The following is a 22,583-nucleotide window of genomic DNA, read 5'->3' on the forward strand; positions in this document are numbered from 1 at the left end:
GTGGGATGGTTCTGATTGTTGGAGCAGGGGTGCGGTGGGATGGTTCTGATTGTTGGAGTACGGGTGGAGTGGGATGGTTCTCACTGTTGCAGCAGGGTTGCACTGGGGCGGTTCTGATTGTTGGGGCAGAGGTGCAGTGGGATGATTCTGACTGTTGGAGCAGGGGTGCAGTGGGATGGTTCTTATTGTTGGAGCAGGGGTCCGGTGTGATGGTTCTGACTGTTGGAGCAAGGGTGAGGTGGGATCGTTCTGACTGTTGGAGCAGTGGTGCAGTGGATGGTTCTGACTGTTGGAGCAGTGGTCCGGTTTGATGGTTCTGACTGTTGGAGCAGGGGTACGGTGGGATGATTCTGACTGTTGGAGCAGGGGTCCGGTGTGATGGTTCTGACTGGAGCAGGGGTGAGGTGGGATCGTTCTGACTGTTGGAGCAGTGGTGCAGTGGATGGTTCTGACTGTTGGAGCAGTGGTCCGGTTTGATGGTTCTGACTGTTGGAGCAAGGGCAAGGTGGGATGGTTCTGATTGTTGGAGTAGGGGTGGAGTGGGATGGTTCTGATTGTTGGAGCAAGGGTGCAGTGGGGTGGTTCTGACTGTTGGAGCAGGGGTGGATTGGGATGGTACTGATTGTTGGAGCAGGGGTGCAGTGGGATGGTTCTGATTGTTGGAGCAGGGGTAGAGTGGGATGGTTCTGACTGTTGGAGCAGGGGTAGAGTGGGATGGTTCTGACTGTTGGAGCAGGGGTGCATTGGGATGGTACTGATTGTTGGAGCAGGGGTGCAGTGGGATGGTTCTGATTGTTGGAGCAGGGGTGGATTGGGATGGTACTGATTGTTGGAGCAGGGGTGCAGTGGGATGGTTCTGATTGTTGGAGCAGGGGTGGATTGGGATGGTACTGATTGTTGGAGCAGGGGTGCAGTGGGATGGTTCTGATTGTTGGAGCAGGGGTAGAGTGGGATCGTTCTGACTGTTGGAGCAGGGGTAGAGTGGGATGGTTCTGACTGTTGGAGCAGGGGTGCATTGGGATGGTACTGATTGTTGGAGCAGGGGTGCAGTGGGATGGTTCTGATTGTTGGAGCAGGGGTGGATTGGGATGGTACTGATTGTTGGAGCAGGGGTGCAGTGGGATGGTTCTGATTGTTGGAGCAGGGGTAGAGTGGCATCGTTCTGACTGTTGGAGCAGGGGTAGAGTGGGATGGTTCTGACTGTTGGAGCAGGGGTGCATTGGGATGGTACTGATTGTTGGAGCAGGGGTGCAGTGGGATGGTTCTGATTGTTGGAGCAGGGGTGGATTGGGATGGTACTGATTGTTGGAGCAGGGGTGCAGTGGGATGGTTCTGATTGTTGGAGCAGGGGTAGAGTGGGATGGTTCTGACTGTTGGAGCAGGGGTAGAGTGGGATTGTTCTGACTGTTGGAGCAGGGGTGCATTGGGATCGTACTGATTTTTGGAGCAGGGGTGCAGTGGGATGGTTCTGATTGTTGGAGCAGGGGTGCGGTAGGATGATTCGGACTGTTCGAGCAAGGGTGCAGTGGGATGGTTCTGATTGTTGGAGCAGGGGTGCAGTGGATGGTTCTGATTGTTGGACCAGTTGTATGCTGGGATGGTTCTGACTGTTGCAGCAGGGTTGCACTGCGGCGGTTCTGATTGTTGGGGCAGAAGTGCATTGGGATGATTCCGACCGTTGGAGCAGGGGTGCGTTGGGATGATTCTGACTGTTGGAGCAGGGGTGCGATGTGATGGTTCTGACTGTTGGAGCAGCGGTGTGGTTACATGGTTCTGATTGTTGGAGCAGGGGTGCGGTGGGATGGTTCTGATTGTTGGAGCAGGGGTGTGGTGGGATGGTTCTGATTATTGGAGCAGGGGTGCATTGCGACGGTTCTGAATGTTGCAGCAGGGTTGCACTGGGATGGTTCTGATTGTTGGAGCAGGGGTGCAGTGGATGGTTCTGAGTGTTGGAGTCGTGGTCCGGTTTGATGGTTCTGACTGTTGGAGCAGGGGCGAGGTGGGATGATTCTGACTGTTGGAGCGGGGTGAGGGGTGACGGTTCTGATTGTTGGAGCAGGGGTGTGGTGGGATGGTTCTGACTGTTGGAGCAGGGGTGCATTGGGATGGTTCTGACTGTTGGTGCAGGGGTGCAGTGGGATGACTACGATTGTTGGAGCAGAGGTGCAGTGGGATGGTTCTGACTGTTGGAGCAGGGGTGCAGTAGGATGGTTCTGCTTGTTGGAGCAGGGGTGAGGTGGGATGGTTCTGACTGTTGGAGCAGAGGTGCGATGTGATGGTTCTGACTGTTGGAGCAGGGGTGCAGTGGGATGGTTCTGATTGTTGGAGCAGGGGTGAGGTGGGATGGTTCTGACTGTTGGAGCAGAGGTGCGATGTGATGGTTCTGATTGTTGGAGCAGGGGTGCAGTAGCATGATACTGATTGTTGGAGCAGGGGTGTGGTGAAATGATTATGATTGTTGGACCAAGCGGTTTGGTTGGATGTTTCTGACTGTTGCAGCAGGGTTGCACTGGGACGGTTCTGACTGTTGGAGCAGGGGTGCAGTGCGGTGGTTCTGACAGTTGGAGCAGGGGTGAGGTGGAATGGTTCTGACTGTTGGAGCAGGGGTGCGGTGGGATGGTTCTGACTGTTGGAGCAGAGGTGCAGTGTGATGCTTCATATTGTTGGAGCAGGGGTGCAGTGTGATGGTTTTTATTGTTGGAGCAGGGGTGCGGTGGGATGGTTGTGACTGTTGGAGCAGTGGTCCGGTTTGATGGTTCTGACTGTTGGAGCAGGGGTGCAGTGGATGGTTCTGACTGTTGGAGCAGGGGTGAGGTGTGATGGTTCTGACTGTTGGAGCAGGGGTGCAGTGGATGGTTCTGACTGTTGGAGCAGGGGTGCAGTGGATGGTTCTGATTGTTGGAGAAGGGGTGCATTGGGATGGTTCTGACTGTTGGAGCAGGGATGCAGTGGGATGGTTCCGATTGTTGGAGCAGGCGTGGAGTGGGATGGTTCTGATTGTTGGAGCAGGGGTGTAGTGGGATTGTTCTGATTGTTTGAGCAGGGGTGCAGTGGATGGTTCTGACTGTTGGAGCAGTGGTGCAGTGGGATGGTTCTGATTGTTGGAGCAGGGGTGCAGTGTGTTGGTTCTTATTGTTGGAGCAGGGGTGCAGTGGGATGGTTCTGAGTGTTGGAGCAGGGGTGCAGTGAATGGTTCTGATTGTTGGAGCAGTGGTGCAGTGGGATGGTTCTGACTGTTGGATCAGGGGTGCAGTGGGATGGTCCTGACTGTTGGAGCAGGGGTGTAGTGGATGGTTCTGACTGTTGGAGCAGGGGTGCAGTGGATGGTTCTGACTGTTGGAGCAGGGGTGCAGTGGATGGTTCTGATTGTTGGAGCAGGGGTTCAGTGGATGATTCTGACTGTTGGAGCAGGGGTGCAGTGGATGGTTCTGATTGTTGGAGCAGGGGTGCGGTAGGATGGTTCTGATTGTTGGAGCAGGGGTGCAATGGATGGTTGTGATGTTGGAGCAGGGGTTCAGTGGATGATTCTGACTGTTGGAGCAGGGGTGCGGTGTGATGGTTCTGATTGTTGGAGCAGGGGTGTGGTGGATGGTTCTGATTGTTGGAGCAGGGGGGCAGTGGGATGACTCCGACTGTTGGAGCAGAGGTGCAGTGGGATGGTTCTGATTGGTAGGTCAAGGATGCAGTGGATGGTTCTGAGTGTTGGAGCAGGGTTGCATTGAGACTGTTCTGATTGTTGGAGCAGGGATGCAGTGGATGTTTCTGACTGTTGGAGCACGGGTGTGGTGGGATGTTTCTGACTGTTGGAGCAGGGGTGAGGTGGGATTGTTCTGACTGTTGGAGCAGGGGTGGTGTGGATGGTTCTGACTGTTGGAGCAGTGGTGGAGTGGAATGGTTCTGACTGTTGGAGCAGGGGTGCAGTGGGATGGTTCTGACTGTTGGAGCAGCGGTGCAGTGGGATGGTTCTGATTGTTGGAGCAGGGGTGCAGTGGGATGGTTCCTGTGTAGAGTGGACTTCAAGGAGAGTTGGTGAATGTGGCTATAAGAGACACTTAGATAAGTACATGAATAGGAAAGGATATGAGCCAGGAGCAGGCAGTGTGGGACTGGTTTAGTTTGGGATGATGGTCAGCATGGACCGGTTGGACCGAAGGGTCTGTTTCCATGCCGTATGACTCTGTGACTTCACTTCACTGGGGTGGGGTACAGAAGGTAACTGAGCCCCTGCCTGAGTCAGGGAATGGTCTTGATTTTGTTTTAGGAAGCAGGGGGAAAAGAGTGCTGGCAGTGTGAATGTGTGTTAGATTGAGCTGAGACTGTGTGTCTGCTGGATGAGATTGGGTGCTGCTACAGTTATCTGCGGTATGACGCCAGCTGGTGCAACGTAAGCTGCACAACATCGAGAGCAGACAGTATTAGGTCAGCCAGTGTTTTCTGGTAAATCAGTCACTCCCACCCTCCCAGCAGTCTGTTTACTCAGCCTACAAGTATTGTGGAGGAGCAGGGCTGTGCAGCTAACGCAGCAGGTATTAACGCGATAGGCCGAATGGTCTCTGTTTTGCCACATGAAGATGAAAAGTGCAATTTGAAATCAAGAGGCAATTTGATTTTTGTGCATTCTTCCCTCTCCATTCCCTAAACTCCCAACGGTGCCTAATGCAGTAAGTGGGTATTGGGTACCGTTCTGATTACCCATCTGACTGTTCATTCTTTGTGCGGGGCAACGCTGGAACGAGCAGATGGCTCTCAGCACCCTCAAACCTGGGAGAGAGGATTCTGAGGAAACACATGATAAAGCCTTTATTCTTCAAGGTCATGGAGGAAGGACTGACTGATATGGAGACACACCTTTCACAATCTCCCATAGCAGCTCACATCCAACAATGGGCCTTGTCGAAGGGTATTCACTGTGGTAATGTATGAAATGCAGCAGCCAAACAGTGCACAGCAAGATCCCAGCAATGTGCTAATGATGAGATAATCCATGTTTTCCTCCCGTGATGTTTAGTGAGGGAATCACACACCGTCTCCCCGGTTTCATAGCTGTTGATCAGCTCCTGAAGGACAACAGTCACTTCACTTGCTCATTGGTCCTTGCCATGGTGGTGACCATTCCCACACACTAACTGCACTGGACAGGCCTCTGCACCAGACGGCTAAAGACTTCCTTTCCAAGTGTGCCCACTCTACCCTCTCGCTCACGGCTGGTCAGTGTTGACGGGGCAGGCCGAGGCAATGCTTCAGCAGTACCCTGGAAGCTGCCGAGTGGGAAGTTGGCTTTGATCCTGACTTTAGGGAAGAGGGTGTGCTGGACCGCCCTTCGTAGTGAGTCTCACGTCACCGAGGTGGAGCTGGTCTTGAAGCAGGTGGGTGACAAAGACAAAAGGGGCGAGAGCAAGAGGAAAGCTGGTGAAGGCAAGTGGCACCTCATTGACCACAGTCTGAACAAGAGCGTGACTCACGAGTGACTTCCATTGGTCAGACATACTACAACTGACCAGGAGATTGTCCCAGCCTTACCGCCAACCATCGGTGGAATTTACATATCAACCTGACTGGCCATGTTGTGAATGCTCCTTCCTTGGCAAGAAGACCCTCAAAGCCTGGAGTGTCTGGCCCAGAGGTACCCCATGCACCTCAAGGCCTTCACCATTACAGATCGAAGGCCTGTGGGCACATAACCTCGACCATCTCCGGTAGTTGCTGAGGTGTGGTATCCCACACTCCTGCAGAAACAGGAAGGTCTGTTCTGGTAACGGCCAGCTAAGCCAATGTGGAGACATGTCACACCACAGTAGATTTAACGCTACACACGTTAATACTGGCAATATTAAAACCCAATTCGAGAGTTTATAGAATTACCCAACGTCTGTTCACCCACTGTCTTGTCACTGAGGGAGCCCCATGCATCCCTATAATTTGGGTGAACTCTCTGCACTGATCATGATGTGTGGGGTATTCTCTCTATTGTTGTACGTGGCGCAAAGTTGACCAATGCGTGCAAACTGCACTACTGCAGTCACCCAAGCCATCTTCCATTTCATCTGGAGGTCGAAGATAGACTGGGTCTGCAGGGACACCATGTACAAAACTCTGGATAACTGGAGAGGGGGAGATGAACGTACCCAACACTACCTTCATCCTGATGGCTACCTTTGTGTGTGGCTACATCAAGCAGTGCGTTGACCCTCGGTATACAAACACCAGGTGTCACTCTGTACTGAGGATCTATCTGTCCCCAGTGTTGTGAAGGATGGGTCTTGCTGTTTCAAGTAGTCGGCTTGTTCTGTATTACCTGTTCCCCATCGAGACATTTGCAAAGAGAAACACCTTTGACCACAAGTCCATCAGGAAATGGTCAGCATGTAAGGTCACCGAGACCCTGCTGGGAAAGGAGAGGGTGGATCCTGTCAGGTTGTTCCCTGAACAGACTCTCAAAGTAATTTGGCAGACCGCCTCACCGCCAGAACTTTCCACCAAGCACCAAGACATCGCTTGGCTGGTGGTGAGAAGGGCTCTGCCTGTGAGACCCTGCTTGTAGGCCCCGTCGGTCTGTGTCACCGCACACTGCCCTCGAAGCAGCTGCTGGGTGGGGGCGGGGTACAGACTGTCACCCAGTTCCTGCTGGAATGTGCCTTTGTGAAGGAAGCCTGGAGGAAGATGCAGTGATTTGTGTCGATGTTCATCCCAAACACGGCTCTATGCTCTACGGGCTGTTCCCTGGGACACACACCAAGACGAACATCGACTGTGCCTGAAGGACCATCACCCCGATAAAAGACTCTCTTTGGTCTGCCCGAACCTTGTTGGTCTTCCAGAGCAAGGAGTTGGCCCTGACTGAGTATTGCAGACTGGCACATTCCGAGCTCCAGGACTACGTGCTGAGGGGATGTACTAAAGCCTGGGGCAGCTGCTGACAAAGCACAGTGGGGAAAGACCACCTTCTGAGGTCTTCCTGCTGAAGGACTGGTCAGTTTTCAGACCCTCCCAGTGTCTCAAATACATATAAATATTGGTCTGGTTTAAGTAACCAATGTCTTGTGATTTGTTTCCTGGATAGAGTCAAACTTTGATGTTTGTTTCTTCAATCTGCTGCTGGACTGAACAGAACTGGTATAGTGACCTTTATGTATATAAAGATATTTTTATGAATAAAATGTATTTTTGAAATAAATAAAAACCTCTCCAAACCTTCACAGTTTGACTGGCTTCAACAGTCATGAGCAGCCACGGACTTACAGCAGCAGGATACGTGTGGAGGCGCGAGTGAATATTAAAAACCCTCAGAGGGGGGCACATGGAATAGCCAAAGTAAATAAATAATTCAATAGAATGAATTGACCAGAGGCTGAAAATAAATGGAAAAAAAGAGGATGAGACTAACTTTCAGTTCCCATCATTTGTATTGTATCGAAGTACAATTGCTAATCAGGAAACTGAGCATTGGGAACTAGGTTTGTATTCACGCTCGGCATCACTGTTATGTTGAAATCTCAGCATTAGCCACTGCCGAAATCTGTGTTGCCTACAATAACTGCCCAAGCTTGAGTTGCCTTGGAAGGATGAAGCTGTGCGGTAAAACATATTGGCCAAATACTTATTGATTCCCAAACATGCGCAACAAGAAAACAGATCATCTGGTCATTCACTTCATTGCTTGTTGAGGGAGTTTACACTTAAATTCATTGCCTACATTACAACAGTAACCAGACTTCGAAAAATATGATATTTCTTTGACTGTAAGCAGTTTTGGGATATTCCATCTAACAATTTGTGTTTGGAAAGGCAAGGACTGATTAGTGATAGTCAACAGGTCTTTGTGCTTGGGAAATCATGTCTCACTAGCTTCATTTATTTGAAGAAGTGATGAAGGAGATTGATGAATGCACAGAGGTGGACATTTTCTATATGGATTTCAGTAAGGTGTTCGACAAGGTTCCTCATGGGAGACTGGTTAGCAAGGTTAGATATCACGGAATACAGGGAGAACTAGCCATTTGGATACAAAACTGGCTCAAAGGTAGAAGACAGAGGGTAGTGGTGGAGGGTTCTATTCAGACTGGAGGCCTGTGACCAGTGGAGTGCCACAAGGATCGGTGCTGGGTCCTCTACTTTTTGTCATTTATATAAATGATTTGGATGCGAGCATAAGAGGTATTAGATTAGATTACTTACAGTGTGGAAACAGGCCCTTCAGCCCAACAAGTCCACACCGACCCGCCGAAACACAACCCACCCATACCCCTACATTTACCCCTTACCTAACACTACGGGCAATTTAACATGACCAATTCACCTGACCCGCTCATCTTTGGACTGTGGGAGGAAACCGGAGCACCCGGAGGAAACCCACACAGACACGGGGAGAACGTGCAAACTCCACACAGTCAGTCGCCTGAGTCGGGAATTGAACCTGGATCTCTGGCGCTGTGAGGCAGCAGTGCTAACCACCGTGCCACCCCAGGTATGGTTAGTAAGTTTGCAGATGACACCAAAATTTGAGGTGTAGTGGACAGCAAAGAAGGCTATCTCAGAACACAATGGGACTTTGATCAGATGGGCCGATGAGTTGCAGATGGGAGTTTAGAAAAATGTGAGGTGCTACCCTTTGGAAAGGCAAATCAGGGCAGGACTTATCCACTTCATGGTAAGGTCCCAGGGAGTGTTGCTGAATGAAGAGACCTTGGAGTGCAGGTTCATAGCTCCTTGAAAGTGGAGTCACAGGTAGATTGGATTGGATTAGTATGCTTGCCTGTATTGGTCAGAGCATTGATTATAGGAGTTGGGAGGTCATGTTGCAGCTGTACAGGACATTGGTTAGGCCACTTTTAGAATACTGCGTGTAATTCTGGTCTCTCTTCTGTAGGACATTGTGAAACTTGAAAGGATTCAGAACAGATTTACAAGGATGTTGCCAGGGTTGGAAGATTTGAGCTATAGGGAATAAAAACTGAAAGAACTGCTGATGCTATAAATCAGAAACAAAAACAGAAATTGCTGGAAAAGCTCAGCAGATCTGGCAGCATCAATGAAGAGAAATCAGAGTTTACATTTCAGGCTCGGTTACCCTTGTTTTTGGGCTGTGGGAGATGCTGAATAGGCTGGGGCTGTTTTCCCTGGAGCGATGGATGCTGAAGGGTGACATTATAGAGGTTTATAAAATCATGACAGGCATGGATAGGGTGAATAACTAAGGTCTTTTTCCCAGGGTAGGGAGTCTAAAACTAGAGGGCTTAGGTTTAAAGTGAGAGGAGAAAGATTCAAAAGGGATCTTAGGGGCACCTTTTTCATGCAGAGGGTGGTGTGTGTATGGAGTGAGCTGCCAGAGGGAGTGGTGGAGACTGGTGCAATTACAGCATTTAAAAGGAATAGGAAGGGTTCAGAGGGATATGGGCCAAGTGCTGGTAATTCTGTGTTCTTCTCGATGTGAGGCACCTCCATTCAAGACCCTTCCCTGAAACCCTGTCTCTCTGCTGCAAGCAAACCTACACCAAGCCACACAAGTGGGTTTCACGGTGGTTGACAGTGCCAGGCGCCCAGGTTCGATTCCAGCCTCAGGCGACTGTGTAGAGTTTGCACATTCTCCCGGAGTGGATTTCCTCCAGGTGCTCCAGTTTCACCCAAAGATGTGCAGGTTAGGGAGAACTGACCATACTAAATTGTCCCGTAGTGTTCAGGGACGTGTTGGTTAGGTGCATTAGTCAGGAGTAAATATAGAGCATTAGGGTAGGGGAATGGGTCTGGGTGGGATACTCTTCAGAGAGTTGGTGTGGACTTGTTGAGCTGAAGGGCCTGTTTCTACACTGTAGAGATTTTATAAATGGGACTGGATTAGGTTAGGATATCTGGTCGGCACTGACGAGTTGGACTGAAGGGTCTGATTCTGTGCTGTACATTTCTATGACTTTATAACTCTAACTGAGGATTTTTGAGAAAAAGGTCAGTTGAAAGGTCGGTAACTTTGACAAAGCCTAAACCATTCAAAATTAATTGGTCTTTGCAACAAAGTAGCAAAGAGGTTTGACAGAATTAGATTAGTATTATGCCTCAAAACTCAAAACTTTCACAAACCTTCACTCCAGGGCATTCACTCTTCCTTCTAGCAGCTGGCTGTGATCAGAGGATAATAGTTGCATCAATTCTGGTCTTATCTTGTCCCACACCTGAAAATGAAACCTTACTTGACCTCATGCAGGTCATAGGTTGAAGTTAAACTCTTTACAATTACAATATTCCAAAGCGTGTGTGAGGAATAAAGCAGAAGATTGAGTGAATACTGCCACCTACTGCAAAAGAGCAAAACAGCAAGTTGCATTTTTCAATTTCAGCTTTATCATCAGGTGTACTTCAGTACAGGGATACAAAAGTACAGTGAGAAGTTGCAATGTCACCATCTCAGGTACGAGGTACAAAACTTAGGCACAAGTGATAACAGAGAGACAAAGTTAAAAGTAAAGCATTATTGTTTGTCTTAGTAGAAGTGGAAAAATAGAGAAATAAAGTTAACATTACAGTCATTCCTGGTATTAAGTGGAAAATGAAGGAATAAAGTAAAAGTCTTTTCGAAGTTTACTCCCTGCAAAGGCTCAGTCTCCTCCGCTGCGGCCTGCTCTCTGGGAAACCTCAGGTTCCCTGCTCTCGAAGCTGCAAATGCTGGGGGCCTTCCCTCACCAATACTTCGGGCTCTCTAACCACATTCGGATCAGGCCCACAGCCCATTTCACCCCCGCCTCTCCACACACGATTAATAATTTCACAACTCAAAGATATCTCAAACTGCTTTGGAATCAACAAAACGCCAAGGTGTCGCATTTAACAAAGAGTTGAGCGTTTGACCACATATATGTTCAATCATGGTGACTAAAAACCAAAAAGAACTGCAGATGCTGCAAATCAGAAACAAAAACAGAAGTTGCAGGAAAGTTTCACAGGTCTGGCAACAAATCATTGAGGCTGCCTACTCCCATCTCGGTACCATCACTCAGTCTCAGCTCCTTATCAGAGCCTTTATCACTGACACAAGTGCTCTCCCTCTGGCCTCCTAACATGTACCCTCTGCAAAACACTGCTGGAATCTGGGTTCCATTACCCATCAGCCCTGTCCTCACTGGATCTTAGTCCAACTTTGTCTCGATTTTAAAATTCTCAGCGGTGCTTCCCAACCTCTGTGATTTCACCTTTCCTTTATCTCTAACGTCCTCTGGCCTGACAACGTTTTGAAGTCCTCCAACTCCGGCCCATGTTTAAATTGCTGTAGCACTGACAGCCTGGGGCCTCACGATGTTGAATTCTTTTCCTTTAAAGATGCTCCTTGAAACCCTATCTGTCCTAAAATATCTTTAATGTGGTTCGATGTCAAAATTTGATCGATAACATCCCTGGGAGGCCTCTTGACATTTATTGTTAAAGGTGTTACATAAGTACAAGTTGTTTTGCTGTTGGGAATTACAGCAGCCAGATTGCACACAACGGTCCCCTAAACACAATTGAAAAAGAGCAGAAATACTCTATTATTTTAGAAATGTTGATCGCGGAACAAAGACAAATAAATGTCTACTGGATTTTTTTTTGTTCAACTTAGAGGCACATCATTGCCTCATCCAGAATGATCAAACTTTACTCCTGCAGAGGTCTAAATGGGTGGCACGGTGGCACAGTGGTTAGCACTGCTGCCTCACAGGAACCCTGGTTCAATTCCCGCCTCAGGCAACTGTCTGTGTGGAGTTTGCACATTCTTCCCGTGTCTGCCCTGGTGCTCCGGTTTCCTCTTACAATCCAAAAATGTGCAGGTTAGGTGAATTGGCCATGCTAAATTGCCCGTAGTGTTAGGTGAAGGGGTAAATGTAGGGGAATGGTTCTGGGTGGGTTGCTCTTCGGAGGGTCGGTGTGGACTTGCTGGGCTGAAGGGCCTGCTTCCACACTGTAAGTAATCTAATCTAAAACACTGCTCACTACTGCCTCCTGGAGACCTAATAAAGGACCTGCATTGCATGCAGGTTATGGACAGGGAACAAACCTCCTCGCACAGTGGTTATCAAAATGGTGTCTACAGTTTTAAAGGACCCTACAAAATAACGTCCAAGCTGACGCTGCCCAGTGATATCTCTTATGATCGTGTGTTGATGCACCTCTATTTCAAGAAGGGCTGTGAAAATATGCAACTAAATAGGTGAAAGAATAGGTGGATCCAGCCCTGGGGCCTGCTCTCCCCTTCAATAAGACCTTGACTGATTTGGTGTGGCCTCATCTCCACATTCTCAGTCCTGGAGGAATGCTTTCTTGTTTTCTTTATTGTAACAGTTGTATATAGTAGAAATGGCAAATAAAAAGCTACTCTCTCTCTCTACCCCAATAACCTGGGACTCTCTTTTTGGTCGACAACATATCTACCTGCATCTTAACAATATTCATTAAATCTGCGTCCACAAGTCGGGGGATGAGAGGTCCACAGAGAAAAAAAACATCTATGAAAAGAATTTATCATCCCCCATCTTAAATGGGAGACCATTTACAGGCTGTTCTGCTATACTGCACATTTTGTTAATGCTGTAAGGCAATTGATGAATTGTGGACGCTGTTTTTAAAGTGTAACTTGGTTATAACGCAACTCCACCCCCATTAGTTTAAATGGTGCTGCTATTACACAATTTTCTTATAACACGGGGTTGCACGAGAATGGAACCACTGCATTACAGAACTGACTGTATTTATAAACTTAGTGTTCCTTATTCTCATCTCTTCCACATCATTTCAGCATGTATCCGGTTAGATCTTAAATATTTTAAAAAGATCACCTTCCATCCTGATCTCCAATAGATACAGGTCTATCCTGTCCAACCCTTCCTCACAAGACAATCAACACTATGCTAAGTGTGCATTTACATCCTTTCTTAAGGTATACTCTACCTCCCAATTTTTGTACCCACTCTTCTCCTATCTAGATCCAGTTGCAGACCCCGTCTGTTCTCTTCATAACTTACTTTCCTACCTAACTTGGTTGCTCATCCCATTTATTAGATGACTCACCAAAACATTGGACCCAGTACAGTCCAGGTGCAGACAGTACAGATCCAACTCTCCCCAGTGCTCCAGCCTTGCCAGCGACACGCACACCCCACGAAAGAATAATGAGACACAACAAAATTGTTAGCTGCCTTCTTATTACAGAAGGACCGTAGAAAGCACTTTAAAAAGGGCATTGCTTGTCACTGGCCACCCTGCTTTTTCCCCTTCTTCCTGGTGGTGCAAATTGAGTAAAGATTTGTACACCTGTTGTCTTGCACACTGTCTCACAGCTGCACAGGGGAAAATATAAGCACTACCGCTGTTAGGCGGTAACGTGGGGGTAAAGAAGAAAAGGATATGGGTATATGAATAGGAAGGGTTTGGAGGGATATGGGCTGGGTGCTGGCAGGTGGGACTAGATTGGTTTGGGATATCTAGTCGGCATGGACAGGTTGGACTGAAGAGTCTGTTTCCATGCTGTACATCTCTATGCCTCTCATAATATGTATTTTAAAAAAAGAATTTTAAAAAGACGAGAAACAAAGAAAAAAAATAAAACCAGAAGATTTAAAGTCCCCTCAGTTTAGGACACTGACAGTGTGCTGGCTGGGGTTACAGTCAGTGTGTTCCTGTTCTGTGTTTTGGAGCAGGAGATTTTCATTCTTTCTCCCTTTTTCCAGAGAGGGTATTTGTTCTTTTTGGTTTTCTTTATTGTTTTTTGTGTGTCTTTGTTTTTCCTTTAGAAAAAAAATCAGAGAGCACTTTATCCAGATGCATAATGGCTTGGTACAGCAACTGCTCTGCTCAAGACGTTAAGAAACTACAGAGGGTTGTGAATACAGCCCAGTCCGTCACGAAAACCAGCCTCCTCTCTATTGACTCCATCCACACTTCCCACTGCCTTGGGTAAACAACCAACATTGTCAAAGACCCCTCCCACCCCCATTATACTCTCTTCCACCCTCTTCCATCAGGCAGAAGATACAAATGTTTAAACACATGCACCAGATTCAAGAACAGCTTCTTCCCTGCTGTTATTAGTCTTCAGAATGGACCTCTCAAAGTTTAAATTTAATGTTGATCTCGCTCTTTCTGGTCCTTTTCTGCAGCTGTAACAGTGTATTCCTCGCTCTGGTCTGTTACTCTAATGCACTTAGTGTGGTATGGTCTGCATGTACTGCATGCAAAACAAAACTTTTCACTGAATCTGAGTATGTGACAATAATAAATCAAATCAAAAAACCTTCCAACTGCGTCCAGACTTCCTGCACCATCTCAGTCCCATCAGATGCATATCTTCCAACAATTACAAATTAACAAGCTCCTCAATCCATTTACCTAGGTTTTCCAAAAAAATATTGAATATACATCAGGTTTAGTGTGGGTTCGGTCATGTGATCTCTCATCAATCTTTAATATCCATCAGATTCTTGATGATCAGATCACCCTGCTCACCTGATGTGAAATGTGTGCACAGGATGGGGTGAAATTCACAAGACCATCACTTTGATCTGAACATAAATGCTATTTACTTCACTCTCTTCTACAAAATCAAGATAATTACATAGTTCAGCCCATCTTCAAACTTCCAAATCAAACATACATTAATTGGACAACTGATTTTCAATGTAGAAGGAAGAAGGTACGTGTGTCATTACAGAAGAGCCAGGGATTTTCGGAAGCTGCCCAGTTGGTTGCTTGGTCATGATGTAGCACTAAAACGGATTTTGTACATGTATGTACAACGCTCTATTCATGTGTGGTGTGTGTGTGTGCGTGTCTGTGACAGATGCAGCCTTTTTTACTTAAAAAAAAAGGGCTGGCTCACAGCTTTAAACCAAAAATGGCTGGGAACAGGATCAGAAAAGGAAACTCCATTGGTATGAGGCAAGGGAGATTGGGGGCCGGGGTAAAACGCATCCCAGTGAATTTAAAATTAGGCTGTTTCAAAACCAGAGACTTGCATTTTTAATGGATCCATCACAACTTCCTAATGCACTCTGAATGCATTTCAATTATTTATTTTTGTTGCAGTCAATCACGGATGTAATGTATGAAACACAGCAATCAATTTCTTCACAACAATGAGATAATATGTTTTTGGAATGTTGATGGATGAAAAAATATTAGGCAGAACACTAGGGCTATCTCAGCTGCTCTTCTGCAGCAAAAACACCATGGGAGGTTTGGATGTAGGTTTGCTCACTGAGCTGGAAGGTTTATTTCCAGACGTTTCGTCACCTTACTAGGTAACATCTTCAGTGGGCCTCAGGTGAAGCACTGTACATGATTCCTGCTTCCAATTTATACGTTTGGGCTTCTTTGGGTTGGTGATGCCATTTCCTGTGGTGATGCCATTTCCTGTTCTTTTTCTTAGAGGTTGGTAGATGGGGTCTAACTCGATGTGTTTGTTGATAGAGTTCGGGTTGGAATGCTATGCTTCAAGGAATTCTCATGTGTGTCTCTGTTTGGCCTGGCCTAGGATGGATGTGTTGTCCCAGTCGAAGTGGTGCCCTTTCTTATCTGTATGTAAGGATACAAGTGAGAGGGGGGTTATATCGTTTTGTGGCTAATTGGTGTTTATGTATCCTGGTGGCTAGGTTTCTGCCTAGCCAATGTAGTGTTTGTTTCAGTCCTTGCAAGGTATTTTGTAAATGACACTAGTTTTGCTTGTTGTCTGTATAGGGTCTTTCAAGATCATTAGCTGCTGTTTTAGTGTGTTGGTAGGTTTATGGGCTACCATGATGCCAAGGGGTCTGAGTGGTCTGGCAGTCATTTCTGAGATGTCTTTGGTGTAGGGGAGAGTGGCTAGGATTTCTGGACACGTTTTGTTTGGATTTGTTACTGAGAAATCTGCAGACTGTGTTCATTGGCTACCTATTCTTTTTGAATACACGGTATAGGTGATTTTCCTCTGCTCTGTGTAGTTCCTCTGTGCTGCAGTGAGAGATGGCTCATTGGAATAATGTTCTGATGCAGCTTCATTTGTGGATGTTGGGATGATTGCTTCTGTAGTTTAATATTTGGTCCGTATGTGTTGTTTTCCTGTAGATGCTGGGTTGGATGGTTGACAGAGCTGTTTGTTCGGGTATCTGCATTACTGCCTCTGCTAAGAACCCCGATATCAGAGATCCCATGGGTGTTCCGTCAGTTTGTCTGTAGGTTTTGTTGTTGAAGGTGAAGTGTGTGGTAAGGCATAGGTCCAGTAGCTTGATGATACTGTCTTGCTGATGAAGTTTGTGGTATTTGGTGTATGTGTCTTTGGGTCTTCTAATAGTGTAGTCAGTGTTTCCTTGGCCAGGTTAATGGTAATTGATGTAAACAGGGCTGTTACATCAAAAGAGACCATTATTTCATCCTCTTCTATCTTGGTGTCTTTGATGGTCTTCAGGAATTATTGGGTGGAGTGGATAGAGTAACGCGAGTCTTCTACTAAGTATTTTAGTCTTTGGTTTAACTCCTTGGCTAATCTGTAAGTTGGTGTACCGGGTAGCAAGACTATGGGTCTGAGGGGGGCTCCTGGTTTGTGAATTTTGGGTAATCCGTAGAAGCGTGGTGTGTTGGATCTGTCCGGTTTCATTTTTTTGGATGTTGGTCTTATTTATTTTTCCAGCTTTCTGAAGTTATTTGAGTAGAGCTGTGATTCAGTTCTCTAGTTGTGGGATTGGGTCTACCACCACTTGTTGGTAAGTGTTGGTATCTGTAAGTAGTGCATTCGCTTTTTCAATGTAGTCTCTCCAATTTAGAATGACTATCAAGTGTCCTTTGTCTGCAGGTATGATAACAATGTTTTAATCTTTTTTTTAAGTCTTTCCAGTACATTCCTTTCTTGTGCATTGAGTGTGTTTCCTTTCTTTCTTCTGCTTAATGTTGGTGCGACTACCTGGCTGGTGGTTTGTTGGGTTTCTTCTGTGAGTTGATTGTCTTTTAGTGTTGTTTCTATCGCTGCTAAGAAATCTTTCTTGTCCGCATTCTGGCAGTTGTAATCCTCTTATTAAGACGGCTTTTTCAGTGTCTGTTAAGGGTCGGTAAGGTAAGTGTTGTCAGTGTTATTACTTTGTGTAAGTTTGTCTAGTTTCTTCTGCAGGTCTAGCTTTTTCATTTTCTATGTTTGGTGCGCTCTAATATCTATGGTTTGTTGTACTGTGCCTGTCCAGTAAAGATGTTTGGCACCAAATTTCCCGGTTGTAGTTACAAAGTCTGTTGTGGGATCAATAATCATTTCTCTAAGCATTCTGCAGCCATTTTGTTCTGCTATTCTTATGGCGAGTGGGGTGTTAAGGGAAGGTTTGTATTAAAGACATTTAGGCAGGACCTGTTTCCTTTGGCATTGGTACAGGAAGGACAGCTGTTCACGGGTTGCCCTCTCTCAGATGGCATTCGTTTCCCATTTTCGGGGCATTTTTAACATATTGCACCCATAGTCTTAGCGAGTTTTGAGAAGATTTGTAGCTCAGGTTGAGGTTCTGGATGTAAGTTTGCTCGCTGAGTTGGAAGGTTTATTGCCAGACGTTTCGTCACCATAGTAGATTACAACTAGGTAAGATTTAGCGGCAGTAAGTACTGGTTATCCAGCGACGCCCTTATCCTGTGAGTGAGTAACAAATAATCATGTGCGCTGCAGTAATAAACGGGCAGTATGCTGGCTCAGTGGTTAGTACTGCTGCCTCACAGCACCAGGGTCCCAGGTTCGATTCCAGCCTCAGACAACTGTCCGTGTGGACTTTTCACATTCTCCCTGTGTCTGTGTGGGTTTCCTTTGGGTTCTCTGGTTTCCTCCCACAGTCCAAAGCTGTGCAGGTCCGGTGAATTGGCCATGCTAAATTGCCTGCAGTTTTAGGTGCATTAGTCAGAGGGAAATGGGACTGGATTGGTTACTCTTCGGCGGGTCGGTGTGGACTTGTTGGGCTGAAGGGTCTGTTTTCACACTGTAGGGAATCTAATGTAATCTAATCATGTTACCTAGTATTGTGATGAAATGCCTGGAAATGAACCTTTCAGCTCAGCAAGCAAACCTCAACCTGAGCTACAAAACTTGCTAAGACCATGGGAGATTTTTTTTTAAAAAAAGCCAAATCTGCTTAATACAGCAAACAAAATATGGTTCCACTGCACTCCCTCAGCACTGCATTGGGATGGTCGGGCTTGGTTTTGAGCTGAAATCTCTGGAGTGGATCCACAGCCTTTGGAGATTATTCACAGACTGACATCGCTGTCTAAAATTCAGTGTGGGATCTGTAGCATTAAGTGGCTGAAGGACAACTGGGAAAACAACTAGAAATAAGATGCCACACACAGGAGGCTGAGTATGCAGTCAGCCTGAAAGATAAACACCTGCTTTGTCTTTATCTGCCCCTCGCCCCCCAAAAAAACACATAGGTCTGTTTGATTTATGGTGTGCACAGGCAGAGACAGCGCTCAAAACAGAAGGACACTTCAAACAGCTGCTTCTGACAAACTTGAAGACCAGCCAACTTTATCAATGTTGCAGTATGTTTAGAAAGAGTTGCTCTTGGCACTGTAGGTATTCTGATTTCAGATTTATCCATCAAGGTCAACTGTTGAAGATGTAATAAAACTTAAAAAGAAAGATACATCCTAAAAAAAAAGGAGTGCTTCAGGATGCCTGGACCAAAGGCTACAAAGCATACAGATCAGTAAAAGCAAAAAAGGAAAAGCAGTCCATTAAACTTGGATCATATACATAATTGGACAACATGTCTTCCAGCAAGCTGGCTAGAATATTCTACCAAATGGAGGAGGAAACACAAGTGGTGCACTCACCCAACATTTTAGAGGAGCCTTGAGAGAGGGTCACACACAATCCACACAAAACAAAAACATTCTAAATGACACAGAGACACACAGAACAAATGAAACGCAGCTTAAATTTATCACAAGTGAATTAGTGTTTAAATCTTCGTAAAAATAAAAACCACAGTTCAAAACAGAGTAATTATTAGTCCCAGGATATTTACAGATAAAGAATCAGATAAATTATGGTGCAGACCATTGTGTTTGTGCTGGTGCAAGGGTCATCATTGTCCCATGAAAGATGATGGCACATCACTGCTATTGAGTGGAGTATTCTTGAATTGCAAGATTACTTTGGTCAGAATGTTCTGAGAACTTAAATCTATCCCAATTCTCTGTGAATCAACGGCTCGGGAAAAAATAAATCAGCCTCACATGTGTGTCCAGGAGGTCAAAGTGCATAACAGTGTTAGCTCCAAATGTCTTTCAAAGCAGTAAATCTGGAAGAAACAAAAGATGCAGAATTGGAGAGAGAACCATTTTCTACCCAAACTCTCGTTCTGTTATTGATGTGACAGCCTCTCACTAGGACTCAGACCTCAACTGAAGCTGTCGCTCTACGTTCAGGCTTGCAATGGCTCACACTAGAGCATCAGCAAACCTTGGACATTCAATCTCCAAAGAAATACACTTCCCTGGCACTCTCAGTCTCTACTTCCCTGGCACTCTCAGTCTCTACTTCCCCGTCTGCAAGATTTCTTAACTGCAGTGCATACTACCTGCAGAATGGAGCGAAGCAACTTAGAATCAGGCCATTCCACCATTGAGTCCAAACTGACCCTCCAAAGAGGATCCCACCCTCCCTCACCCATGAACGATCCACCTGACCTGCACGTATTTGGACTGTGGAGGAACCAAACCCAGGTCCTGGGTGCTGTAAGGCAGCAGTGCTAACCACTGAGCCACCGTGCCACCTCAAGCTTGCCAAGGTTTTGTAAACTTAATTAGGGAGAGGATAGGGCTAGCGATGCTGTTGCTAGGCTAGTAAGCTGAAAATGTGTTGCTGGAAAAGCACAGCAGGTCAGGCAGCATCCAAGGAGCAGGAGATTCGATGTTTCAGGCATAAGCTCTTCTTCAGGAATGAGGAAAGTGTGTCCAGCAGGCTAAGATAAAAGGGAGGGAGGAGGGACTTGGGGGAGGGGCGTTGGAAATGCGATAGGTGGAAGGAGGTCGAGGTGAGGGTGATAGGCTGGAGTGGGGTGGGGACGGAGAGGTCAGGAAGACGATTGCAGGTTAGGAAGGTGGTGCTGAGTTCGAGGGAATCGACTGAGACAAGGTGGGGGGAGGGGAAATGAGGAAACTGGAGAAATCTGAGTTCATTCCTTGTGGTTGGAGGGTTCCCAGGCGGAAGATGAGGTGCTCTTCCTCCAGCCGTCGTGTTGTTATGTTCTGGCGATGGAGGAGTCCAAGGACCTGCATGTCCTCGGTGGAGTGGGAGGGAGAGTTAAAGTGTTGAGCCACGGGGTGGTTGGGTTGGTTGGTCCGGGCGTCCCAGAGGTGTTCTCTGAAGCATTCCGCAAGTAGGCGGCCCGTCTCACCAATATAGAGGAGGCCACATCGGGTGCAGCAGATGCAATAGATGATGTGTGTGGAGGTGCAGGTGAATTTGTGGCGGATATGGAAGGATCGCTTGGGGCCTTGGAGAGAAGTAAGGGAGGAGGTGTGGGCACAAGTTTTGCATTTCCTGCGGTTGCAGGGAAAGGTGCCGGGAGTGGAGGTTGGGTTGGTGGGGGGTTGGACCTGACGAGGGAGTCACGGAGGGAGTGGTCTTTGCGGAACGCTGATAGGGGAGGGAAGGGAAATATATCCCTGGTGGTGGGGTCCGTTTGGAGGTGGCGGAAATGACGGCGGATGATACGCTGTATATGGAGGTTGGTGAGAACCAGTGGGGTTCTGTCTTGGTGGCGGTTGGAGGGGCGGGGCTCAAGGGCGGAGGAGATGCGGTGGAGGGCATCGTTGATCACGTCTGGCGGGAAACTGCGGTCTTTGAAGAAGGAGGCCATCTGGGTTGTTCGGTATTGGAACTAGTCCTCCTGGGAGCAGATGCGGCAGAGACAAAGGAATTGGGAATATGGGATGGCGTTTTTACAGGGGGCAGGGTGGGAGGAGGTGTAGTCCAGGTAGCTGTGGGAGTCAGTCGGTTTATAGGAAATGTCCGTGTTGATTCGGTCGCCCGAGATAGAAATGGAAAGGTCTAGGAAGGGGAGGGAGGAGTCTGAGACGGTCCAGGTGAATTTGAGGTCAGGATGGAAGGTGTTGGTAAAGTGGATGAACTGTTCAACCTCCTCGTGGGAGAATGAGGCAGCGTCGATACAGTCATCGATGTAGCGGAGGAAAAGGTGGGGGGTGGTGCCAGTGCAGCTGAAGAAGATGGACTGTTCCACATATCCTACGAAGAGGCAGGCATAGCTGGGGCCCATACGGGTGCCCATGGCAACTCCTTTGGTTAATAATCAAATTATTATTAATCCAAATATAATAATGGCTAGTAATCCAAATATAAAAAAAAGAGAAACTCAGCAGGTCTGGCAACATCTGTGGAGAGAGAAACAGAGTCCAGTGAGAGGGAGACCTGCTGAGTTTCTGCAGCCCTCTTGTTTTTGTATCAGATCTTGCGACCTTGGATAGCAGGTTCATAACCTCCTGAAAGTGGAGTCACAGGTAGATAGGATAGTGAAGAAGGCGTTTGGTATGCTTTCCTTTATTGGTCAGAGTATTGAGTACAGGAGTTGGGAGGTCATGTTGCGGCTGTACAGGACATTGGTTAAGCCACTGTTGGAATATTGCGTGCAATTCTGGTCTCCTTCCTATCGGAAAGATGTTGTGAAACACGAAAGGGTTCAGAAAGGATTTACAAGGATGTTGCCAGGGTTGGGGGATCTGAGCTACAGGGAGAGGTTGAACAGGCTGGGGCTGTTTTCCCTGGAGTGTCGGAGGCTGAGGGGTGACCTTATAGAGGTTTATAAAATTATGAGGGGCATGGATAGGGTAGATAGACAAAGTCTTTTCCATGGGGTTGGGGAGTCCAGAACCAGAGGGCAAAGGTTTAGGGTGAGAGGAGAAAGATTTAAAAGAGATATTAGGGGCAACTTTACGCAGAGGGTGGTACGTGTATGAAATGAGCTGCCAGAGGATGTGGTAGAGGCTGGTACAATTGAAACATTTAAGAGGCATTTGGATGGGTCTATGAATAGGAGGGTTTGGAGGAATATGGGCCGGGTGCTGGCAGGTGGGTCTAGATTGGGTTGGGATATCTGGTCGGCATGGACAGGTTGGACCGAAGGGTCTGTTTCCATGCTGTACATCTCTATGACTCTAAATGCAACTGTCAGCAAAACAAAAATCTGGAATTAGAAATCTATAGTTTGGAAATGTGGTGGAGGCAAGTTCAACTGAGGTATGGAAGAGGGCATTGGATGGTCAGAGGCTGGGGGTGACCTTAGAGAGGTTTATAACAAGGTCTTTTACCCGGGGTGGGGGAATCCAGAACGAGAGGGCACAGGTTTAGGGAGAAGGGGAAAGATTTAAAAGGGGCCTAAGGGGCTACCTTTTCTCAGAGGATGGTGCGTGTATGGAACAAGCTGCCAGAGGAAGTGGTGGAGGCGAGTACAATTACAGCATTTAAAAGGCATCTAAATGGGTATATGAATAGGAAGGGTTTAGAGGGATATTGGCCGGGTGCTGGCAGGTGGGACTAGATTGGGTTGGGATGTTTGGTTGGCATGGACAAACTGGACTGAAGGGTCTGTTTCTGTGCTGTACAT

General features: G+C 47.1%; 3 protein-coding genes across 5 annotated transcripts in view; 1 reads left to right on the top strand and 2 right to left on the bottom strand.

Moving 5' to 3' along the window:
- LOC132830321 (heparin cofactor 2-like) overlaps positions 1–10,134 on the bottom strand; it is a 182,452-nt gene extending 172,318 nt beyond the window's left edge. Inside the window, exon 1 of the mRNA XM_060847929.1 lies at positions 10,072–10,134. The gene's annotated coding sequence lies outside the window, so the exon portion shown is untranslated. The remainder of the gene's footprint in view (positions 1–10,071) is intronic.
- The window catches only part of nle1 (notchless homolog 1 (Drosophila)), a 257,228-nt gene that overhangs the window by 145,657 nt on the left and 88,988 nt on the right, over positions 1–22,583 (top strand). The gene's annotated exons all lie outside the window — the stretch shown is intronic.
- The window catches only part of LOC132830201 (aldehyde dehydrogenase family 3 member A2-like), a 59,982-nt gene continuing 51,963 nt past the window's right edge, over positions 14,565–22,583 (bottom strand). For 2 of the 3 annotated variants that reach the window (XM_060847725.1, XM_060847723.1), the window contains exon 11: positions 14,565–19,259. The gene's annotated coding sequence lies outside the window, so the exon portion shown is untranslated. The remainder of the gene's footprint in view (positions 19,260–22,583) is intronic. The other variant, XM_060847726.1, reaches the window with a different exon arrangement.

This window comes from Hemiscyllium ocellatum, chromosome 31, assembly GCF_020745735.1.
Source record: "Hemiscyllium ocellatum isolate sHemOce1 chromosome 31, sHemOce1.pat.X.cur, whole genome shotgun sequence".
In the NCBI taxonomy this organism is placed as follows: Eukaryota; Metazoa; Chordata; class Chondrichthyes; order Orectolobiformes; family Hemiscylliidae; genus Hemiscyllium; species Hemiscyllium ocellatum.